At 49.2% G+C, this 20,461-nt stretch overlaps 2 long non-coding RNA genes across 4 annotated transcripts; both read right to left on the bottom strand.

Annotated features, from left to right (window-relative positions):
* Positions 1–990: 990 nt before the first annotated feature.
* Positions 991–15,512, bottom strand: LOC308198445. Of its 3 annotated transcripts, XR_013953922.1 has the most exons (6): positions 14,848–15,512; positions 14,562–14,631; positions 12,819–14,469; positions 11,896–11,983; positions 3,626–3,759; positions 991–3,436 (listed from the first exon to the last, which is right to left on the bottom strand). It is a non-coding gene; the product is annotated as an uncharacterized lncRNA (long non-coding RNA). The 3 variants fall into 3 exon arrangements; XR_013953924.1 differs by lacking the exons at positions 991–3,436; positions 3,626–3,759 and having other exon boundaries at positions 8,777–11,983; positions 14,848–15,000; positions 15,396–15,428; XR_013953923.1 differs by lacking the exons at positions 991–3,436; positions 3,626–3,759 and having other exon boundaries at positions 8,777–11,983.
* A 2,016-nt stretch (positions 15,513–17,528) lies between these two features.
* LOC308198446 lies at positions 17,529–20,277 on the bottom strand. The gene is made up of 3 exons (XR_013953925.1): positions 18,872–20,277; positions 18,694–18,780; positions 17,529–18,613 (listed from the first exon to the last, which is right to left on the bottom strand). It is a non-coding gene; the product is annotated as an uncharacterized lncRNA (long non-coding RNA).
* Positions 20,278–20,461: the final 184 nt, after the last annotated feature.

Below are 20,461 nucleotides of genomic sequence, written 5' to 3'. Positions count from 1 at the left end.
AATGGAAACACGCAAGTGCATTTCCCAGGAGTCAGCAAGCCTGTTCAGTAAAGCAACTAGGGGAAATTCTGGGTTTGGTTTTGTTGTTTGTAGGAAGGTGGAAATGACACATCCTCCGAAATATCCTTGGGGTTCACTGGTATTCTTGCTTATAAAATCTCTCATGAGTGTCAAGGCAATGCAGAGGGTGTCATGCAAAGGGAAAGCAGACGGGCGATGAAGGCTTTCAACAGGTTATGGTTTCACAGGTTTCATATTCAGGCTGCTGGTGTGGAGCTGAGCTGCCCCACAGACCCATTTCCTAGGGTGCATCCCCCACCAAATAGGGCCCATTGGCCTCAGCTGACGATGCCGATCGCTGCTATTCATTATTTTAAAACTCAAAGCAGGGATTGAGGTCCCATTGTTCTCAGCACTGGATTAACAGCACAAGGATGAGACCAGCTCTGGTAACCAAACCCAGCACGAGAGGGGCTCCCTGACAGCCAGCCCCTCCGCTGGGTGGTCTCTCCTGGGGAGACCGGGCTGGAGTGGCCGGCATTTCTCCAAGCAGCCGAGTGCTAAAAGCAAAAGGAGAAATGAGCAAGCAGAGGAGCTGCCCGAGGCACTCACCCGCACCGTGGAGGCTCTGGGCGCTGCAGAGCCGTGCTCCTCTCCAAGAGGGCTCGGTGGTTTTTGCCAAGGGCAGACTCATCGAGAAGCTTGTCCAAAGACAGCGTGTCTCACTCTCTGAGTTTAACGTGACGCCTTTTGGTCTCTGCAATTCCCCTAGCACCTCTCAAAGGCGCATGGATTTGATTTTGGCAGCCGTTCAGTAGGCCACATGTTCGGCTGATCTGGATGATGTGATTGTTTTTGGGAGGACTTTCCAGGAACATTAAAATTGCCTGGAGGATGTGTGTAGCTGGCTGGAGCAGGCTGGTCTGAAAGCAGAAACCCATCCAACTGTGACGAGTCCCGGTCCCAGGTGCAGCCCGTTGGTCGTATCGTTTCTTCAGCAGGGTGTGCCTCCGCGTCCCGCCAGGACAGACAGACACTTGACACAAACCCACCCCGGGAATGGCAGCTGAAAGGGGACGCTCTGGCCCTGCATGAGACGCGTGAGTCCTGATATTGTTCCATATTATCTGGCAAGAGAGGAAGAAGGGGAGGGAGGCCTGCAAGAACAGCCCGGAACCTGGATTCGTGGCCTGAGGGTAGGCCCGCAGCGGCGTTTGTCGGCTTGCCTGAGGTGTGAGCGTGGCAGTGCGGGGATGTTGGTCCTGGTACCTGTCCTCGTTGCTGCCCTCCTGGTACCTGTCTACATTGCTGCCCTCCTCCAGCAGGGTTTCAGGCCTCAGAAACACGTCCCTGCCACAGCTGCTTCGGAGAGGTGGCAGAGAGAGCTGGTGAGCTGCACACGGCAGCACTCACGAGAGCCCAGAGGGAAGAAAAACGAGGATTTTTTGGAATAAGCTGGGGGTGAGGACAATTAAGTGATGGTCCTTGGATGGAGGTGCAGGGCTCTGTTCCAGCAGAAGGAGCTTGTGCCTGAAGTTCAGCCCAAGGAGCTGTCATGAGCAGGAATGGTTAGCTCCTGGGGCCGGTGCAACAGCCAGTATCATACAGGCTGCCAGTGACCAGAGGCACCAGGTCCACTGGTCTGGCAGTAGCACACTCGGATCAGACTGCTCCTTGTAGCAGGGGGTGAAGGAGATAATGAAATACAGAGATTTCCACTGTCACGCTTTGCTGATAACATGCCAGAAATAGGACTCAGTTTTAGGATAGCTTTTCTGTCCTCAGGAATAAGGGGGGAAAAAAAAAAAAGCAGGAAGTACTGTGACAGCTTCTCTAGATATGACGGAAAGACAGATTTTAAAACACTTGCTGTTGACTAGCAAGATTTAAAATGACCAGCAAGATGAGGGTTTCTAAGTAGGGCCACCAGAGTAAAATGAGCACAATCTGTGCCCTGACTGCCTGAGCCTTCATCGCAGGGTCAGGCTTTTCTTCAAGTCTTCTCCTCAGCCAGCTCCCTCCTGGCCATCTCTCAGCATTTGTGGTCTGTTTGACTGGCCACCTCCCGAAGGCCAAAAAACCAAACCTTTCAGCAAAGAAATCCTGAGCTTGGACAGGGTTACCTTTTGCAGGAGTCTTTTGTAATGCAAACCTTTGCACACAAACACTCATGGCTCTCAAAACCTCCTTGGAGGCTCATCACATTTCTTCCTTATTTGTAATGGGCTTCAGCAAAACTCATTGTCCATCAAATCCATGTGTCCAAGATCATGTAGTAGGAATCCTGGAGCGTGTGTGAAAGCAATTGCATTTTGCTGTTGGAGTGTTAGATAAAATGCAAATTAGCTGCCGCTCTTGTAAGTTATGTGGTACCAAGCTTTACTGTGCTTTCCTCTTTGCCCTTGTGTTATACACAAGCATGCAGGAAGGATGGCCTCTCCTTCACATCTGGGGATGCTGAGAGCTCAGCCAGGCAGCAAGATTTGTCCGGGCCCTTCTGTTTATAATAGCTTACAAATCTCATCACTTACTTAAAAACTATGAATCACACATGCACGCTGCTAAATCACTCGGCTCCACATGTTTGGGGGAACCCAGCAAGTCTAAGCACAGCACAGAAACCCGACAGAGAAATGGACATCAGAGTGAGGTATGAAAAAAGGACCTACAGTCTTGGGGGAGTTAGCCCTTGTACAGCTAGAAATCTGTTTGAAATTGTCTCAGGTAGGAGCTGCAGCCCATTTCCTTACAAGTCTTCTGTAGAGAGCTGTCAGCTTCTCTTTCTCTATGTTATCTTGTGCTGCTTCTAGTGCCCCAGGCTCTGGCACCACCAAAACTCAGGAGCACTTCAAGTCTTAAGCACCAGTTCCTCCTCCAAAGGGCTGTCACAGCTGAGCTGCCTGCCTCTTGTATCGATACCTGATGGCTGAAAATGTTTTTCTGTTGGTGGTGGTGTTTTTTTTTTGTTGGTGGTGGTTTTGTTTGTTTTGTTTTTTTTTTATTACTACCAATTACAGCAAAGCAAAATGAATTACTTGTCACAAGTTTGGGTTACAATAAAGTGTCTGATGCTGGGTCTCTCAAGTAAATTAATAGCTCAGCCTGGAGAACAACCTGACTGCGAGAGGTAGCAGCCAGCTGGAAGGCTGCAAATAGCCTAGTAAAATGGCAAGGTCAGCAGTCAGTACCTTTTCCCTGTTGCTTGTGTATCTCGTACTAAAGAGAGGTGACAGCCTTTGGTCATTTTATGAGCTTTAATCACAAACAGTGCACTCAACATGAGAGCCCAGCCTCCCATAGGTTGGCATATGCTGCTGCAGTCTCATAGAGCACCACACAGAAAAAAAATAAAAATAAATAAAAATCAGCACAAGTGTTTCTGTGCACAGCAAGACATCTGTCACAGTGTTCAGCCACCTTCAGGTAGATCCACCCACTGAAAAACACAAGTGGGATATTTGTACCCAGGTCTGAGCATGACCTTAGGCAGGAGGAGATGTGAATGCTGGACGGAAGGTTTTGGAGCAAGCACCAAGATCAGTGCAGCACACAAGATCAGGGTGTGTGCAGGTGGCTGCAATGGGCCTGGACTCCAGGCACTACTGGAAACAAAAAGCATACAAACCTGGGCTTGTCTCATGCAATCACCCAGCCCTCAGTGCAGGAAACCATTATTTTCTATGGCTGCTCCTTTTCTGTTCCTCTTTCAAAGCGTGCTGCTGGTTGAGGAGCTCAGCTTTGCACCGTTGGGGTCAAAGCCTGAAAGATAATGCAAGACAGAAACAACACACTGTGCAACTGTCTACTAGGCACATCTGGATGCAGGGTAAACCTCGCCTCTTTGTCAATATAATACTATGCATTTATTTCTCCCTCTGGGAAAAGCAAAAATAGTTCAGATCTGAGCAACAACAACAACAACAACAACCAGCGATTAGTGATGCAGAAATGTTGTTATAAAAGGAGACCATGCAAAGTGTGGATTGGTTTGGATAAAGCAGGTGAAACATGCAACTCTGTCTTAAACAGAATTCAAAGCCCCCTTGGACAAGGTTTTTTCCAGAGGTGATTCCTAGGGGAAGGAAAAGAGAAGCACTGAACTGCAGGATTAATGCTCACGATGGAGGTTACCCCTCCTAAATATAACCCCAAAAGTCACTGTCTTCAGTTTCAATGGGCTTCCCAGCACCCAGTCTCCTGTCCTGGTCACCAGGATGTGGTAGATGTGACAGCTTCTCCTGTTCTCCTGTTCTGAGCAAATATTCCCTCCCACAATCATGATCATACCAATATACCTCCTAATTTTCCCCACCACCTCCTTCCTCACCATCCCTCCTGTTTTGCCTGGCATGGCATTACCCATGTGGGTCTGGCCACACTCGTCCAGCTGTAAGCATCCCATACATTTTTCCTGCTGCCCTGCCAACCGCAGTAGGTAGGTTTCACAAGAAGCTGACACCAGCTCCTCCTCTACTCCCAAGGTCCACATCTAGTGGATTATGTGAAAGCACAGATGGCTCTGCACCTTGTGCTAATTGGGGATTGTTCCTTTTTATCTGGTCACTGGGGCTTGTCCTGCACTTCTCTTTGATTTCAGAGGTTTTTGTGTGAAGCTGCCAGGCAGAACTGAAGGGTTGGTCAACAAGACTTTCATGAATGCCCTAAAGTGCATGACCCGCCAGGTGGTCTGTAGCTGTGCAAACACGCTTGTGGCTTTTCAAGGGTCTTACCCTATCTGTACAGGGCAGCAGGGCTATGCAGGATGTACAGAAATGTAACCCAAGGAGTCTCTGATCCCCATGACAAGGAAAAAAGTGGATGTAGAGTAGGGATGGCTATGTTTCTCCTACCAGTTCACCCCCTCTGACAAGTGTCTGACTATCAAGGGTGAGTAAGCCCAGCATGTGCTACAGGCCAGTGCACAATGAGTTTTTATCACCCATTTCTCAGACCTATGTAACACTCATGCACCATTCTGCTTTGCTCTGCTGGGGGAAATGCACAGGAAGGCATCTGCTCATAGTAGCTTATGCCTCCCCTAAGTGTCTCTCCATCAGAGCCTGCCAATGCCTGCAAAGCATGGCCCAGTAAGTTGTACACAGAGACGTGACCCCATTTGGGAACCTCTGAATGGCCTTTTCAGGCTTCTCCAACTCCTTTCTCCCTGCTCTGCTTCCCTCCCTCCCTAAACCACTTCACCCCTTTCTGCTTAAAGCAGCCAGGAGCGCAGAGGGGGGTGAATGGTGGGCAGAAGGAAGGGCCACTGCACATTAGCCAGGGGCCAGAAAGACAAGCATGGATGCTACAGGTGTTGCAGAAGAGCTTGCTTGCAAATGTGGGGAGAAGAGAGTCCTCCCAAAGCCATCAGTGTCATGGTGATGGAGCAGGAAGGAAGAGAAGATATCAAAACAACGATGAGGTGCCCCAGCTGTGCAGGAGGATCAGCAACATCAGCCCCCTCACACGTCAAACTCTTAGCAAGAAGCAGGCTTCACAAGCTCTGCAGCTCACCTGGCCATGCCCAGTAACGCAGCGTGGTTCATCCCACCACCTCCGCTCCCCTCATGAACTCAATCTGCCAGCGGTTTGTAGGAGGGCTGAGCTGACAGCATGATTCTTTCCTACATTAGCTTTTATAGGGAAAGTAACCCTTTGCTATGACATCCAACACCTAATAAAAAGTTGCCTCAAAGAGACTTCTGACAGCCTTCCCCGGGACCTCACATCGCAGTCACATGTGGGCACAAACCCTTCTGGTGGCAGGGGCAATGCTCAAGCAGGTGGAGCTGTGGGTGAACATTTCCCAGCACGGGAACATCTCTGACAGAGAAATGAACTGTCTGGCTGCAAAATGTCATACAGGCATTCCTTGGATGGCTGCGACCAAACCTCCACCTACTTGGAATGAGTGAGGCAAGCGAGCAGACCTTTGCCTCGGCTGTTGAGTAGTATCTCAGCAGGGGAGCCCTCCTTCGCCCTCCCCACAAGCATCCAGGCATCATTAGCATCGCTAGTGTGTGGAGGTCGTCATCAAGGACATGACCTCATTGTTTCTGCGGCTGCACAAATGTAGCTAAAAGATGGTCTCTGCCCCCAAGGAGCCCATAATCGTGTAAAAAGCTGCACGGGGAACACAGTCTGATTGAAAGAGAGTGTAGAGGAATAATAAGATAATACGGTAATATGTCCTTGGCCTGTATCCCTTTCCTTAGTGTGTTACTCTCTTGACCCTGATGATGTGATGTCTCATTTACAGTCCTGGAAATGCAGGCCATATATATCCCTGTAACTAAGAGATCGGGGACCGTGCTCTGCAGTCTGACTGGCACAAGCCAGCTCAGCTTGGCTCGCAGCTGAATTCCCTTCCCTTCCCTCCTCCATGCTGCAGTAGTCACCTTCACAAGCCTTACAGGGAACAGTCCCTGGCACATGCTGTGCCCCAAGCCAAGCCCAGAAAACACAGGTGTGAGCTAGCCAAGTAAAAGTCAATGTCTATTATCCCCACCATATGAGGCTAAGAAGTTGAGACGCCTTGCCTACGGCCACGGGGAAGGTCAGTGTTAGAGACCAGGCTGTCTTTTCCAAGGGTCAGACCAGGAGGGAAAGACTTTTCAGGTTAGGATCAGCCTTTATTGCATATCTGTTGCTTTTTTAGCACATCATTCAGAATTTGTTATCACCTAAAGTTCAACTTTGTAAGAGAGCCGCAGCACATAAATCCTCACTTGCAGAGCTGCAAGCGCTTGTGGGTCTGGCCAAGCTGCGAGGAATACCAGCTGTGCATGCAAACAGCCGCTGCCACACACCAGGAAGCCTTTTCTGCAAAAAAAAAAAAATAAAGCTTTCTCGACCAGTACGTGGCTGGTGCTGCATGCAGTGCCCTGGCAAACACGGCCTGCAGCAAGTTACAGCAGTGTTCAGCAGAGGCCATTTTGGCATGGGGGTGCTTTAGGAGGCTCGAGTTAGCTCCAGCTGAGCCCCAGATGTTCAGCCACAGCTCCTGATCCTGCACTAACTACTGAGCTGGACAGCACTCATACCAAATCTTCACCAGCAGTGGCTTTGGCCACCCTCGAGCTCGAGGTTAGTGGTGCTTATCCCCAGTGCCGTGACTCGCACTATAGGGAATTTGGGCCTGGGAGCCCTGGATAGCACAGGGATCCCGTGGATCATTTCTCCTTTGAATTAGGAGGCAGCATTTGTCACACTGCCTTTAGGCATTATAATTAGCAACTTAAAGCTACGAGATCCCTTTGCCTAGATGTGAGGCTTTACCGTGTGCGGCTGCAATGGCAGGAATGTCACGCTGCCTGCTCGCCCTTCTGTCATTTCTTGCTGCCGCTGCTGGGGAATATCTGTAGGGAGAGAGAGGGGAAGGGATTTATTTTTTGGGTGATATAAAGTGAGTGGGGAACAGCGAGAAGAGAACTGCTGATTTGACCTTGAGCGCTGGGAGAAAGCATAACACACAGCCTGTATGAAGTTTCCTCTTGAAGAAAAATAATAATAATAATAAAAATCTTTTTGTTCCTTTACCAGAGAAGACTATAAAAATCTGCTCCTGCAAAGCTGAAGTGGATTTCACAGCCAAAGCGAGGTCATGCAGAAACTGTTGCCAGGTCAAGTTTTCACTTTGAACATTTTCACAGTTAAAGGAGGATCCAGGACATGTAAGAAAACACAGCCCCAGACTTTCCACTTTAAACTGCTTCTTGCTTGAACTATAAGGTGCAAAGAAGACATCAGGATGGGGGGGGAGGGAATTGGAGTGGCAGGGTTTGGGTGATTTGTTTATCTAGAAAATCTCTGCATCTGCTCTTTTCAGTGAAGTTCCCATTGCTTTTTTTTTTTTCTTTTTTTTTTTTTTCTCCATTTTCCAGCTGTGTAGCACAAAGCACAGGCAGGTCAACAGTCTTGCTGAAGATCACAGAGTGAGTCAGTGGCTCTGGAGAGATCAGAGCCAGGACCCCACTGTGTGCCAGCTCTTTGTGCTTCCCTCTGGTTTTGAAATTCGTTTCAACCCCAGGTGCTAAAACAAGGTGAAGCAGGACAAATTCCAGACTGCGGCTTTGGCGGAGGCTTCTGAAGGATAAAACGCCACCACGACGCTGTGACACTCGGGAGTAGGGGCATTTCTGCTTCTTCCACTCCATGACTTTGCAATAGCTTCACAACATGCTGGCGCATTGCAACCAAAACTGACAACACTGCGGGGTCCTCAGGGTTGTAACATTTCCACATGTTTCGTGAAAACTGGTGACCAGGCAGAGGAGAGCGCCCGAAATGAAGTACCCGCTGTAGGATAGAGGGACCCAGCCACCAGCAAAGCCACCTGAGAAAGGGGTGCTGCAAACCAGAGGCTGTGGCTGCAGCTGCACAAGCAAATTAAACAGGACAAGGGCTCAAGCACCAGCACGTGCCTGCCCATGCTATTTAACTGCTTAGCACCCCCCTCATGGCTGTCATAATGTCTTGTAGTACTTAGGGTGGGCACCACACCAGAAGGGGGGGACATGGTCACACATAAGGTGGGTGACATCCCCCTGGACTGGACAGCAGCACAAGCCTTTATAGGGTCAGAGCTATGTCATTGGGAGTTCCTTTTTTTTTTTTTCCTGATTGGACGCATAGCCTGTTAAAATTGATCTCTGTCTTTTCCCCAAAAATATGGTGTCTTTGTGCTAATGTTAATCAAAGTTTGGGCTATACGTTTCAATAGAAGAAAGGACTGGGAAAAAAATAAATAATAAAATAAAAATAAAATAAAATAAAATAAAATAAAATAAAATAAAATAAAATAAAATAAAATAAAATAAAATAAAATAAAATAAAATAAAATAAAATAAAGATTTTATTTAGCTGTTTTGGTGTTTTGGAAAAAAAAAAAGTGTGTGTGTATGTGTGTATATATATACATGTGACTATTTTGCCGGCAGTGGATCTTGGTTTGTTATTGTAGGGTCCCTTGAAAACAAGGGCTGGCAAAGGTGAAAGTAATTTGCAATCCTTGAGCTACATTGATTAATTGTGGCCAATTTGTGCAGCGATAGTGGGGTCTTTTAACGGGAGGTCACCCAAGGGTACGAGGCTGAAGAGGGTAGATTATTAGTGGAGGGCTGCTGGTTAACAGCAGCCATGGAGCTGTTTATGAGCAGGGGGCTCGGCTGGTATGAACACGATATTCATGAACGCTGCACGACAAAATGGTTCGTTGTTGTGGTCATGCGCTCTGGGCTGCTAATATTCGTGGGTGCACTTGTGTGGGCATGTTCAGTTTATTTAGAAAATAAGGGCATTGAAGCACTTGTTTTCTGAAGGGGGGGGAAAAAAAGCACAGAGCAAGAGTGATTCCAACTGTGTAAATATTGAAGAGAAAGAAAGGAGAACGTCTCATTCTCCTTTTCACAAGTTTTTAAATGACAAAGCAAAAGATGTGAAATGCTGGGCAGAACCACACTTGCCATTGCCTGGGGTCCCCAGCACAGCAGAAGGCTGCTAAACCAATAATCTTGCTTCCCTGACCTTGCAGCCTTCTAACAAATCCTTTCTGCTTTAGCAGGATTTGCTTCGGAGAACTCGGCTGTGTAATCTGGTACTCTGGTAATGTCCTCATTTAACAGATTCAAGGCAAAATCCTGCTCGTAGCTCCACTGGCGTGGTCCCACAGTTTTTGGTGCGGCTGCTCTGGCTGAGAGCAGAGCGTGACGTTTTTCCCATTAATCTCATTCCTCCTTCCTATTGTGTTTCATTTTACAGTGCCCTGGAAACCGGGAAACCTGTATGTCTTCACCCATTTGATGTACAGGAAATGTAGTCGCTTAACTAATCTGTTCCCTCCACAGAGGGTTGTGTTTGGGTTTTTTGTTTGTTTTTTTTCTTCTTTTTGTTTGTTTGTTTGTTTGTTTGTTTTTTCTTTTCCTGAGCTTCACAATGCTTATGGAAACTGGTTATGGTAGAGGGGAAAAAGATTAGTGTTGGTACTCGGCAGCCACATGTATCCTGCTCAGTTAAAACTGTGTCCAGGACGCTCCAGGAAGAGAAGTCCTCGTTCCAAACTTTGTCCACGGCCACTCTCCAGCTACCCTTTCAGCTACAAGAGCAGCCTTTCTGGCTCACCCACCAGCTGGAATGGATGTGGGCATGAGCAAGCCTAAGCCATCCCATGCAGGCTGCAGCCGTACCCAGGTGGCCGCAGCCATCCGTCCCTGCCCGGCCTTGGAAGCCAAGCAGCCCTTGGCCAAAGGGCTCCTGAGCCTGCTGGAAAAGCCATGCAGTCCGAGGCACAAAAGTCGGACTCTTTTGGAGGAAGGACTGAAGGCTTTAGCCCTGAGGGCACTGGAGCAGTCACCATTCAGTCAAGTGTCCTGGAAAGGACAGCATTTCTCAGCATCCAAGAAAAGTTGGATCCCAGATCCCTCACGCCTGTCTTCAACCATGAAGAAGCGCAAAGGGTACGTTCAGCCAGACAGCCAACTTTTAGGTATGTACGGAGAGCTGGGGTGGAGTCTCCAAGCATGGTTTGTCAGGGCATAGGGGCTACAACACTGACTTGGAAGAGTGTGAGTAAAGTCAAGGATGAGGTGGTGGAAGGATGGAGATGGGACCCCTCCGACATCTAGCACCACTGCACTTGAAATATGTTCAGATTTAGGAGGCTTCCTGTGGGCTGCAAGACATACAGTGCAAGCCTGGAAAACTCTGCCCACTCTTTGAAAACCTGAGACTGCAAGAGGCAGACAAAGGGGGCTTAAAGGAAAAGATGGGAAATCAAGCCACATGTGCTATTCATGGGGACCTCAGAAAAACATCAAGGATTTGGCAGCAAGTAGTGGCTTTGGGCAGAGCTAGAGCAGAGAGAATAGCTACAGGAGCCAGTCACCTGGGAAAGCAGCTACAGTAAAGTTTATATTGGATCAGGCTGTCCTGAGGGATTTCTGCAGGAAGATTGAGGAGGCTGCTGAAAACTCTGGAAAAAGCATGCAAATGGGCCATAAAAATGAAGGCAAGTGGGAGGCATGATTTTTTTTCCTTTGGCTGAAATTTATTCATTTTGTTCATAGATTAAGTTCTTGTCCTTCTGAGGAAGAATCCATCATGCTGGTATATGAATGTCTGCAGTGTTGGTGCCATTGCCAGGATGCTCATTTGCTGTGCAGCTTCCTAATGTGACATGTCAGCACCAAGAAAGAGCTCTCCAGCTCGCTCATGCTGCTGGAAAGGAAAAAACCCCACTCCTCTTCCTAACTCTCGCAACTTGCCTGCTCCTCATGGCACTGTGTTCTTTTACGTCTACCCTCTTAAGCTGCTGCTCATTCCTCTCGAGCCCATATCCCTCTGATGCCTTTTTTGCATATACTTGTTCATCCCCAGGCTCTCATCTGAAATGCAAGTTAGCTGCCCTAGAGGAAGCCCAGTGTCTAGGGGCATCATTCACACCAGACTCATTCCAGACAGGCGGATGGTGACCAAAGGGCCATGCATCCCAGCAAGTCATGAGACCCACTGCTATGGAGAAGCTCTCCTGGAATTTCCTATCATAGGAGGGCTCAGTTTCCTTGCCCTGTTCCCGTTATTGTCCTCTTGCCAAGCAGCCCACAGTTGGCTGGCATTTTCCCGAAACCATTGCGAGCAGTGCCTTCAAAGACGCGACGTCACATGTGCCGGAGCATGCCTCTGGTCTGAGTGAGTTCCTGTCAGCCTGACGCACGGGGGGAATACTCAATTGATTCCTGATGCGCTCACACGCATCACGACACGGAGATGTCGCCCACTGGCACGAGCGTGTTGAGTCACCGCATTTCCCCGGGCTGCAGAAGCGCAGGAATCGTAACCATTTCCCGGCACAGCTCCGTGAGGGTGCTGGCTCTGGCCAAGGCGTTTGTGTTCTCTGCTTACCCTCCCGATGGCTTTTCCGAGGAGTCAGCATCAACCCAGTGCACAGGCATCTGCCTTTCCCTCTCTCTCTGAGCCTAACGTGAAATACCTGTAAATGAAAAAAATATATATACTTTATATATATATATAATGCATATGTGCCCTTTATATATATATATATTAGTGAATATAATTTTATATATATGTTTTAATACCACATTTTTAGTATTTCTTTTAATACTGAGTGAAACAATGATTTATGGGTTTTCGAACAAGGTTTTATGGGCCACTCTCAACACTTTGGGCCAGTGTGTCCCAGGGACCATTTGTCAGGGGGCACGCAGAGGTTGGGAAGGTGGCAAAGACTTGCTGGATCATCCGTGAGCAACGCTCAGCTCCACTAGGAGGGCCAGAAGGGCAGAAACAGGAGTGGGGATGTTTCCTAGCGAAAGCAAAGTGCAAGGCAAAGGACGTCTTGTTCACAGGGTGAAAATGTCTCCCTTCACCAACCAGGCGAGGGAGTTAAGGTAGCAGCCTGCTAGCAGATCCCACAGCTCTTGACCTCTGTGCTTTTGCTACTACAGCAGAAGTGGGGCAACAGTTTGGGAGCGCTGCTGCAAGCCATTTGTCAGGAGTGCAGGAGAAATCTGTCCTTGGCTTACGAACACCACACATGGCTCAGCACTTTGATGACTGCAGCTGCCTGCGTTAAGGGAGCCGGCAACTGGAGAGTGGAAAAGGATGCTGGAAAAGGGGAGGAGGGAAGGCTGTTGGTCCTGGATGGACAGACAGATAATTACTGCCTTTAGGATCCCGGGGGACGGGTAAATTGTAAGAGAAGCTGTAATATGCCATAAAATGAATATCTCTTGTTGAGGCCGTGATTTGTCACAGCCAGGAGAGTTATGAATTTTAGTTCAAGAGTCAGTATTATTTTAGCTTACCCTTGAGGATCAGCATTCACAGGCTGGAGATGAAGTGGATGTTGTATAAAAATGTTTCCCCACTGGTAAGTGGGTGTTTGTGCTCTTCACCGAGTGGTCTGTGTGATATGCCGTTTCTGGGAAGGCATTTGGTGTAAGGGATGAAATATATCACATTCCAGGTGAGAATATGTGGGATCCAAAGCTTTTGATGGGTCTGAAGTGGGACAGCTCTGAAAACACAGATAACTGGGTCACTGTCAAAACGTGTTATTTTAATGCCTTTGAGGTTTTGCTTCTGATGCGTATTTACATCCCCACACCTCTGTCTTGGGACAAGAGAGGGGGGTTTCAAGTAGGAACTGTCAAGCAGAGGCAAGGAGAGGAGATGATAACTTGCACTGCGGTGCAAGAGAGAGACTTGTTAGGGATCCCAGCACTGCAAGAGACTGGGGAGGATGGTGGCTTCAGAAAGTCATCAGGAGAAGGGGCTGGTTGGAGGAGAGCTTCATGCTTTTTGACATCTCTGCTCTCTTCCCTAATCGCTACACCCCTCTGGATAAATCAGCAATGGTCTGACACGCCAGGGCTGCTCGAAATCTCTGTGGTTGAGCATTAGACCTGTCCATGCAAGGGCAAATTCCTGGGAGACTTGAATAGAGGCAACCTCAGCCCATGACCAGGTGGTGGTGTCCCTTAACTCTTCTTTGCCTTGGACAACAGCTTTAGACAGTTACCCCCAGTCCTGCATCCAGCCTCTTTCATGCTCGGGAGTGTCAGGGGAATGGGCCAACAAAACATCGCACTGAAATGTGGCCTCAGAGAAGGCGAACTGGCAAGCTGAGCTGGGACCCATTCATGGGAGCAAGCTTTGCCTCTGAGTGGGTGAAACCATTCACCCTCATCATCCTCTCCAGCCCGCTGGGGATGGAGGCATCCCAGCATCAGCTGCGAGTCTTGTTCTAGAGGAAAGGCAAAGATGAGATGCACACACAGGTTCCCCCGCAAGAGCTGATCCTCCTGCATGTCAGCAGTGTAACCGTCCGGAACAGTGTAATTATTGTAAATGTAATTAATAGTGATCTGGAAAGATTATAACTTTCTCTCTCCTCCACTTTTTTTTTTAAAAAAACTTTTTTTACTTTTTTCCCCAAAAACTTTCTGGTTGTGCTTTTTTTGGCAACCCCAAAATAGTAATTCGATGCAAACGCTGGCCACAAATCCAATGGAGCTTGATAGGCTTTAAACGAGGGGAGGGGGACAGGCGGGGGTGATTGCTTTAATAACTGTTCTTGGAAAAAGGCCACTGATGTGTTTTCATTACTCAGAAGAAGAAGAAAGCCAGAAAGAAAACAAGTGGCAGGACAGCCATTAGAAAATAACTCTGAATAATTATAGAGTGGGGGCAAGGGGAAGTCCAGGGAATTACTTCAGGGATATAATCATGAGCCCACATCCAGGCCAGTTACTGGCGGCTAAGAAGAGGATGTATCCAAGCAGCGTTTGTGGGCCCCTCTGGTTTGGGTCCGTCTCCATCAAGTCTTGCATGAGCCTACGTCCCCGTCACAGAAGCTGCTGTCCCCACCATCTCAGCAGGACCCCAAAAGACTACACGTATTCCTGACCTTACAGCGCTCTGCAGACCTTCAGGGATGAGGCTCCGGGTGAGTTTCTGGGATGGGATGGAGACAGGATATTTTTCTTTCACAACATGGAGGCTGAGGGCCTAAGCCTCAGCCTGGATTAAATTGGTGAGGATCTCACCTGTCCTTTGAGTGGCACAACTTTAATAAAGGAGGCTATACACGGACATCTGATCACACAGCAGGAGGTTCTGCAAGAAATCAAGGTGCGCTAACTGAAGGGAGAAGAAAGGAAGGAGTTTTCCCTAGTCAGAAGGAATATGAAAAGGCATGGGCAGTTCTTCCCATCCCCAAAACCCCAAGTATTTTGGATGTCCCCAGGGAACCTCTGCAGCACTTCAGCAGAAAAGGCAGCCTGGTTTCTGAGCTCTCCTCAGAGCCCGGCTGGAAAGGTCATGTCTCCTCACCTTTAGGAAGCCTCCAAACCATCCATAGCCTCTCCTCTCAATGGTGCAGCTAGATATCCACCCCGGGGCTCTCTATGAAAATTACACCTCTTCAGGAGTGAGCAGACACAGCAGGCTTGGAGGGAGCTGATGGTCACAGTCAGGAGTCATCTCCTGCAGGTAAACCACCGCTTATCACGAGTTCATGGGGCCAGGCGGCAGGTACATGATCATGGAGGCAAAGTGCCTCCCCACATCACAGTGAGCACACCTGTAAGAAACCTCTGTTTGCTTGGTCAATTCCAAGCATGCTTACTTCCCTAAACCCTTTTCCTAATGCTCCCAGCAAAACGTGCAATGCCTTACGGGGGACAAAAGGAAAGCCCTTCAGAGGATGCTTGCTTCTTCCAGGAGACGCCCCTCTCCCCCCAGGGAAACAATCTGACTTATTTATGAGCCACCCATCACCGTGGCATCAGCAAGGTTTCTAAAGCTCCTTACTCTATGCCAGAGAGACATGGCAACCCTCTGTATTTCACTGCATCACAAGGCAAATAACTAGACAATACCTCCAGAAGCCAGCAGGCTGGGGCATCTGTTCGAGTTTCCCAGAGACCATCTGAATTTATACTTTTCCTTTTATTTATGCCATTTTTTTTCTACTGGTTATTGATGATGTTTCTCATTTGTTTTTATTAGATGCAGGTGTTTTCTGCCCTTCAGCTGGGAGCACTTTCTCTTTTCAGCCAATTCCAGCTCTACTTTGTGCCTCGGTCACCTTTTGACTGTGATACTGGAGAGGCAGAGAAAGGGAGAGAAAAAAAAAAAAGAGAGAGCAGGAGAGATACCGATTTTTGCTGCCTCAGCAGATGTGTGTTAAAGTGTTTTAGTGATTCAGCCAGTGCGCCTGCCTGAGGCCAAAGGAGAGGCATTGTCTGAATCTAAAACAATTAATAACAAAAAAAGAATGTGGGCAGCACGGAGCGGGGGAAGGTGGAGGTGGAAAGCGAGCGAATCGCGGGGATATTTTGAGCTTGCCGAGCACCTCGACAAGAAGATTCCCAACCGCTTTCGAAGGCAGCCGTCTGAACCCACCCGGTTCCCTCTGATATACAGGAGCCTCACCGGCCCTGTGGCAGACAGGGGAAGACGAAGCTGCTTTTGCAACTCCTCCCCGGCCCTCCCGAGCCTCTGGAACTAGGCCAGCCTCCTCCCCAGAGACAAACTGCGCTGCCCTGACATCCCCAGCAAGCACAACCGCGTACGCAGGCCCGTGCCCGTGGGCCTGGGAGGGGGAAAATGGCCCCACGTGTGTGCCCGGGGGACACCGAGCCACTTGCCCGCGCTCAAGGACCCCGCTCAGGCCCTTCGAGCGAGGCAAAGGCCTCAGCTCTCTGCACCGGCCGGGAAGGCGCAAAGGGGAACCTCTGCTGTCTGCTCGTGATGAAACATCTGTCTTTTCCCTGTTAGCAAAAGAAACTAATTTCGTCTGTGCTCAGGCAAGAGGAATTTGTCCCCTGAGCAAGTTCTGCCTCTATCGTTTAAACATCCAGTACAGGCTTTAAGCTCTGGCTCTTGCGAAAGGGCCTTGCGATGCGCAGGAGCTGATGTCCCCCACACCTTGCAAGGTGACTCGGGTGGCAATGGGAGATGGAGGCACCCCAGTCACCAGGCATCGCTGGAAATCTTGGCAGCCGAGCCTTGATAACGTGAAACGGAGCCAACCCAGGCACGCAGAACACCCAGGCGCTGATCTGGTGAGGGGAGACTCCATTCCTACATGCGGTTTAAAATTGATACCCCCATGAGGCATGTTAGAAAGCAAAACATTGATGCTGTCTTCACTGGAAGCATCGGTTGCTTTGTTTTTTTAATGACACAGAAAGCTGCCTGCAAAGAGATAATTTCATTCAGCCTAGCCCTTGCTGGATGTGGAAGGAAGTCCTTGGAGGTGACTCCAACGAATCCAGTATGCCACCTAGCCCTCGCTAGCTCTACTACACCCACCGCTGCAGCGCGGGCTGCTCGCGCCTGCTGGAAAGGGGCTCCCGGCGTGAAGCTGTGAACACCTCTTGGGGTTAGCATAGCAGGGATGGAGGCACCATCCAAGAGATGGACAAACATCTTGGGAAGGAATCCGATTTTACGCCTGACTCTCAACCCAGTCTCCATGCGAAGTGAAGTAGCATGTTGGTATCTGCACTGCCTGCTGTTGCCCATCTTCCCTTTTTGTGCTTCTCCCCCAGGCTTGCCCCATCGGTTCCACTTTTGTCACTTGTCATTTTGCCCTCTGGGATTTTTTACACCAAGGATGAAATATCGGCTCTTTTCGTAATGATGCTTGAGGCACCTGATTTCACAACCTGTTGGTGTTTTTTAATAATTGCACATGAAAAAAAAAAATCTCCTGTATAAGCATTATTTTCCTAATGAGTTTCAGATCTACACCAACTGGACAGTGGTTTTGGAGGGAGAAGAAAAAAAAATCTCATTCATGTATCTGTGATTCAGCCCTTAATCTTTCTAGATTGCCTGAACTTGTTTGATGTTCTGAGTGCCTCCAAAACACACAGATTAGCCCAAACTGATTAAAGCACATGTTTCATCTTCATTATCATGCCCAGGAAAGTCAGTGCTTTTGCACATTACAGAGAGTATCATAATGAAGTGTGACGTATCTGAGATATAAAGAATGGTAACTCTTTTCCAAATGACTACTTCTCTTCTTTTTTCTTTTTTCTTTTTTTTTTCCAAGAAGGAGCTATATGTAACAAATAGAGCCCATAGCAATGAAGTATATTAGCAGACACTAACAGAAACCTTGGTTTCCTTGTGTTCATTCCCCCAAAATAAGAAAGCATGTCTTTTAAACATAAAACATCATTGTGACCTCCCCTGGAAGAGAAAAAGCCAGGAGAAATGAAATCTTCATGAGCTGTGGGCTCTGCTACAGCTCGTGACCAGCCGTACACTGCCCCATTGCTGTCTTTTGTTCCCAGAGCAGTGGGTTTTTTTGGAGCATCAGCACCAATGTCAAGAAGCCAGCCCTTGTGAGGAGCATGTTGGCACACACCAAGCGTTCATCTGCAACTCCATCCCTACCCGTGGGCTCAGCAGTATGGATCCTCATGGTTAAGGCCACTACAATATTTTGGCAGAAAACCTATTATCAGGGCACGTCTCATGGCTAAAACTTTACCTTCCCCTGGTTGAGCATCTGACAGAGTTTCCAGGTGCACTGTGATGGATGAAGGTCCCGGCACAGCCTCGCAACTCAGCGTAGGAGGGAAGCGAGGGTGGCCTCAGGACAACTTCACACCACTTGGATGTGGCCTGCTCTGAAAGCCCGGGAGACAGCTCCCAGGCAGCCCGAAATTAGGGCAGCTTCCCTGGGGCTGCCTCGCAGGATCCCTGCCCCGTAGCGATCCAACCGTGCCCAATTCTCCTGTGCCAGGGCTTGCAGCTGGGCTGCATGAAGGCAGCTCCCTACACGCCTCGCCGCTTCGTGTCCTGCAGCCTGGAGTGGGAGGGAAACCTCCCCGCCACCCCTCTCCATACTCTTGCAGTCTCCGCAGCAGAAATTATTCGGGAAACTCTGTTTCTTACAGGGTGGCGGAGAGAAAAAGGAAAGCCACTTCTCTCCTGCCCTGTCGCAAAGTGACAAAAAAAAAATCTCCAAATCTCCAGGTGAGAAGTGCTCCTCTGCCCGGTGCTATTTTCTGCAAGGCACCCAGTCAGACCAGCAGCAGAGCCTCATAAAAATCAGCAGCAGGATGCAATTAATATGCTGTAAAAGTCATAAGTGTCAACTGGAGAAACCATTTAATAATGCTTCTAGATAAAATCCAAAGGGGTTGCTTTTCTTACCTTAGGGGTGCCTATTTTGCAGCAGTTAACTGGGATCTAAGCAGAGATTCAGGTATGATCAAATAAAACCTCTGGAAAACCTGCTGGCTGAGAGAAAGAGAAAAAAAAGCTCAGAAATGTGGCCTCCTTTTTTGAAAAGAGGGGGGTCAAAAAAGGACGGCAGGGAGCTGATCCTTACTGCAGAGCTCCCGTGGGGTAGGAAGGCAGTAAAACAAGGAACACCTGAGATGTGCAAAAAAAAAAAAAAAAGGTCTTAAGCGGGGAAATTTTGGTGAAGAAAGAGTTAATGTTTTTAAGCAAGCACCCGTCCTCTTACCATAGATAAGGGTGCATTCTAGTGGCAAAATCCATGCAATGCAGCTGCATAGCTGCCTGATCTAAAAAGAAACCTGGGGAATATGAGGCTCTGGAGGAGCGTGTGCATGTGTGGAAGGGGGGGGGTGACTTGAATTGCCCGTGAACCTCGCCCAGAATTGCCTGATGCCTTCCAGTTTCCCCGGTAGATAACCGTGGGCTTGTGCTGGGGAGCGATCTCCCAGCCGCTCCTCCAGGTGTAACATCCCTGCGCACAGCTGCCTGGGCTGGCCACCGGGCTGCACGAGGCAATTTCGGAGATTCCCTTTGCCACGCTTCCAGCTTCCCCACTCCTAGCAATGAATGAGCACTGAGGGAGGCAAGTGCGAAGGACCAGGGCCCGGAGAGCTGTAACGCTGAGGAATGCAGCGGTGGAACAAAAGGCAGCAAACCGCAAGCTGTCCAGGACAGAGGATGAGCACTGCAAAGTCTTTTTTTTATTTTATTTTTAAACTTCTCCCCCCCCACACACACACACTTTTGTGCAGGGCGAGAGGCAGAAGAAGAATGAGCTAAAACGTGCAAATTGGACTTCGCATGGCAAAATTCCCCTTGTTTTCTGGCATGCCCTGAGCAACAGCGAACTTTTCCAAAGAGGAATCTAACACAGTTCTTACAAGCAGCCCAGCCCTCCCTCCTGCTCCCTGTCCGGACGCGTTAACCCTTGCTGTTTGGGGGTGTCAGGGGCACAGCCTGGCACTGGGAAAAGCCCCCCCTGCCTTTTCACCCCTCGCCCAGGCTGGGGCGGGTGGGAGAGGAGAGCTGGGCACGCCACACACACAAAGGCTCCTCCTGGGAGCAGGGTGGGCGAGAGCAGCTCCCTGGCACCCACCCAGCCATCTCCCTGCCAATCTCACCTTTGGAGCTGATGGTGGGGTGCACGCACCCGCTCCCCCCTCGCCGAGGGTCCTCAGCCACCCGGTCAGGGCACGGGGGTCTCCACCCCAAGCGAGACTGAGAGCAGCAGGATCAGGCCCTACTAATGCACCCCCCTCTTCGCTCCCCAAACTCAGCACCCTGACCTCTCCCTCCCGGGCTCCCCGCAGCCCAAACTGCCTCGCAACCCAATTGCAACCACTTTTCTCCTTCTATCCTTTTTTTTTTAATTTTTTTTTTTAAACCGTGAAGATCTCAACTTTTTTTTTTTTTTTTTTTTTCCTTCTCTTCCCCTGTCTTTCCCCTCCCCATCCTCGCCTTCCCCTTCCCCCTCCTCCTCCCCTTGTCTCTCCTCATAATATTATCCTTGATCACTGCCCGGGGTTTGAAGCCCAGAAGTCAGAAGCTGCGCACCCCACCCCCACCGGCTCGAGTGTGCACTGATAGGGCCCTGGCTGCTGGCACCCAGTCAAGCTGAGGTGTCATTGGGATCTCAAATTGCAGCTAGGGGCTGGCAGGCAGCCAGGGGCAGTCTATT

This window comes from Anser brachyrhynchus (assembly GCF_964034855.1).
Source record: "Anser brachyrhynchus genome assembly, chromosome: 7".
Taxonomy (NCBI): Eukaryota; Metazoa; Chordata; class Aves; order Anseriformes; family Anatidae; genus Anser; species Anser brachyrhynchus.
Note: the sequence above shows the minus strand (reverse complement) of the source record. Positions and strands in the feature narration are given on the sequence as shown.